Source organism: Convolutriloba macropyga, unplaced genomic scaffold (genome assembly GCF_964194025.1).
Source record: "Convolutriloba macropyga unplaced genomic scaffold, txConMacr16.3 SCAFFOLD_5911, whole genome shotgun sequence".
Lineage (NCBI taxonomy): Eukaryota > Metazoa > Xenacoelomorpha > Acoela > Convolutidae > Convolutriloba > Convolutriloba macropyga.
In genome coordinates this window covers 9,167-13,312 of record NW_027449622.1, presented here as the reverse complement: position 1 = coordinate 13,312, position 4,146 = coordinate 9,167, and the positions used below count along the sequence as shown (strand labels likewise).

General features: G+C 40.1%; 1 pseudogene; it reads right to left on the bottom strand.

Annotated features, from left to right (window-relative positions):
• Positions 1–1,603: 1,603 nt before the first annotated feature.
• On the bottom strand, positions 1,604–1,755 carry LOC142355201 (5.8S ribosomal RNA; annotated as a pseudogene).
• Between the last annotated feature and the right edge of the window lie 2,391 nt (positions 1,756–4,146).

Below are 4,146 nucleotides of genomic sequence, written 5' to 3'. Positions count from 1 at the left end.
AAACACAGGTCGAAGTTTCCATTCAGTCATTAATTCCAACTTTCAAATGTTGTTGTTTCAGCTTTCGCTTACTAGAAGCAACATAATACTCGCTGCAATACAGACCTCGGGAAACCCTCACCGTGAATAAGGTTCACTCACATATTTCACTACATTTTGCGTGGGATTGGAGATGAGGCTACTCGTTCTTGCTCAGTACTAGGCTGAAAATTAACGAAACTTCGTTACAAACGTTCACATGTTGATGTTTCCGCTTTCGCGTACTCGAAACAACATAATACTAGTCTTTGTAATTTAGTTTCATAATTTCAACTGTTCTCATGCAGAATTTTTGCTCATTCTTATCCCAAATTTTGACCTGGCTACTAGTTACACTCCTTGTACTTATTGCAAAATGACCACAAATTTCAACAGCTTTCACATGTTGCTGTTTCGGCTTTCGCTTACTACAGTCAACATAATACTCGTTGCAAAATAAGTGCTCGGCATCTGCAATTTTCCAAAGACGAAGTTTCGCCAGTTCAATTTTCGCTCGCCAATTATGGCTACTAATTCACACGGTACTGAGCTCAACAACATTAAATTTGTTCAGCAAGACTTTCACATGTTGATGTTTTGGCTTTCGCCTACTAGAAGCAACATAATACTCGTCTTGTTAGCTCATTCAATGAGAATAGCTTTTCCCGTTGAGAATTTTTGCCTTCAATTGGCGTTGTAGTGAGTTTGGCTACTCAGATCACCAAATACTTGTGACAATTCGAACCAGAAATGTTTTCAATTTTCACATGCTGATGTTTCGGATTCAACCTACTAGAAGCAGCATAATACTTGTATTCAACAATTTCTGTATCAAATCCCAGTTTTCTCTGGTGCATCTTTGCCAAACTATTCCAAACTGCCTGAGTCTGAATACCAATTACAGGTACTAGTAAATGCACGTTACTAAGGACTATATAGTTCTAGGTTACTGTACACAACGACGTTCACATGTTGATGTTTCAGCTGCCGCTTACTAGAAACAACATAATACTTATCGTGCATACCTTTCCATAACTTGTCCTTTTCAGATGCATTAGTTTCCCTTTGTCTTGGCTTCTACAGTCAGACTGGCTACTAGTAACAGCACAGTACTAATCACATATCGTTCTACAGTTTGCAGACAACTTTCACATGTTGATGTTTCAGCTTTCGCCTACTAGAAACAACATAATACTCGCTGTATACATTTGTAGTTCTCTATGTAACTTTCATGTGAAGAAGTTTCGCCAGTCTTTTTGACTGTCTCAAATCTGAGTCATGCTTAGGCTACTAGTTGCTTCATAGTACTTATCGCCTCGAGATCATTGAACAAAACTTGATTTTCACATGTTGCTGTTTCAGCTTCCGCTTACTAGAAACAACATAATACTAGTCTCATTAAGTTCCGTCTCTTTGCAATTTTCTTATGAAGAAAATTCGCCATCACAATGACTCCAGCAGTTCTTGATCAAGGAATGCAATCATTGATCAGAATGCTATTATTTGAATCGGTTCTGCTTTAAGTGTTCCAATTTTATTGGAAGCACCAACAATAGAACATCAATGTGTTCAATCGAGAGTTATATAACCCTGAATCGGACGCAGTCAACAGCCGAAGCCGAGACCGCCTTTTGCGTTAGAGAGGTCGGTAAACAAATCTTGCGATTCATACCGAATTAACACATATAGCTGTGCTCCTCTTCGTAAAGCGAGCCAAGTGATCCCCTGTTGAAGGATGTATTTGGACCAATCTAGTAGCATTTGGTTTCCAACAAGCTCTCCCAAGTTAGCTTACTTATTGGGCTTTTCAACCAATTCGGTTGGCTACAAGCATCATCAAAGTACTAGCCACAGTTTGATCGCAAAATTCTACGACTTTCACATGTTGATGTTTCGGCTTGCGCTTAGCCTACTATAAGCAACATAATACTAGTCATATCATAGAGCGTGATCAGCTTGTGACGTTCTCATGATGAAGTTTCACCAACAGTGTCTCACTTCGAGCTTAAATCCAGCTACTAGTAACTACACAGTACTGACTGCAACGATAACTTTTATCTATACCTTTCACATGCTGCGCTTTCGGCCAGGGCCTACTAACGTCAACATAATACTCGATATAAACTTTTGTTCATGATGCAGCTTCCCCATGCAGAAGTTTCGCCTTCAAATGCTCTCTTGGCCATATGACGTAAGAAAAGGTTACTAGTAACATCACAGTACTAGCCACAGTTTGATTGCAAAATTCTACGACTTTCACATGTTGATGTTTCGGCTTGCGCTTAGCCTACTAGAAGCAACATAATACTAGTCATATCATAGAGCGTGATCAGCTTGTGACGTTCTCATGATGAAGTTTCACCAACAGTGTCTCATTTCGAGCTTAAATCCAGCTACTAGTAACTACACAGTACTGACTGCAACGCTAACTTTTATCTATACCTTTCACATGCTGCGCTTTCGGCCAGGGCCTACTAACGTCAACATAATACTCGATATAAACTTTTGTTCATGATGCAGCTTCCCCATGCAGAAGTTTCGCCTTCAAATGCTCTCTTGGCCATATGACGTAACACAAGGTTACTAGTAACATCACAGTACTAGCCACAATTTGATCGCAAAATTCTACGACTTTCACATGTTGATGTTTCGGCTTGCGCTTAGCCTACTATAAGCAACATAATACTAGTCATATCATAGAGCGTGATCAGCTTGTGACGTTCTCATGATGAAGTTTCACCAACAGTGTCTCACTTCGAGCTTAAATCCAGCTACTAGTAACTACACAGTACTGACTGCAACGATAACTTTTATCTATACCTTTCACATGCTGCGCTTTCGGCCAGGGCCTACTAACGTCAACATAATACTCGATATAAACTTTTGTTCATGATGCAGCTTCCCCATGCAGAAGTTTCGCCTTCAAATGCTCTCTTGGCCATATGACGTAAGAAAAGGTTACTAGTAACATCACAGTACTAGCCACAGTTTGATTGCAAAATTCTACGACTTTCACATGTTGATGTTTCGGCTTGCGCTTAGCCTACTAGAAGCAACATAATACTAGTCATATCATAGAGCGTGATCAGCTTGTGACGTTCTCATGATGAAGTTTCACCAACAGTGTCTCATTTCGAGCTTAAATCCAGCTACTAGTAACTACACAGTACTGACTGCAACGCTAACTTTTATCTATACCTTTCACATGCTGCGCTTTCGGCCAGGGCCTACTAACGTCAACATAATACTCGATATAAACTTTTGTTCATGATGCAGCTTCCCCATGCAGAAGTTTCGCCTTCAAATGCTCTCTTGGCCATATGACGTAACACAAGGTTACTAGTAACATCACAGTACTAGCCACAATTTGATCGCAAAATTCTACGACTTTCACATGTTGATGTTTCGGCTTGCGCTTAGCCTACTAGAAGCAACATAATACTAGTCATATCATGGAGCGTGATCAGCTTGTGACGTTCTCATGATGAAGTTTCACCAACAGTGTCTCATTTCGAGCTTAAATCCAGCTACTAGTAACTACACAGTACTGACTGCAACGATAACTTTTATCTATACCTTTCACATGCTGCGCTTTCGGCCAGGGCCTACTAATGTCAACATAATACTCGATATAAACTTTTGTTCATGATGCAGCTTCCCCATGCAGAAGTTTCGCCTTCAAATGCTCTCTTGGCCATATGACGTAACACAAGGTTACTAGTAACATCACAGTACTAGCCACAATTTGATCGCAAAATTCTACGACTTTCACATGTTGATGTTTCGGCTTGCGCTTAGCCTACTAGAAGCAACATAATACTAGTCATATCATAGAGCTTGATCAGCTTGTGACATTCTCATGATGAAGTTTCACCAACAGTGTCTCATTTTGAGCTTAAATCCAGCTACTAGTAACTACACAGTACTGACTGCAACAATAACTTTTATCTATACCTTTCACATGCTGCGTTTTCGGCCAAGGCCTACTAACGTCAACATAATACTCGATATAAAATTTTGATCATGATGCAGCTTTCCCATGCAGAAGTTTCGCCTTCAAATGCTCTCTTGGCCATATGACGGAACACCAGGTTACTAGTAACATCACAGTACTAGCCACAGTTTGAT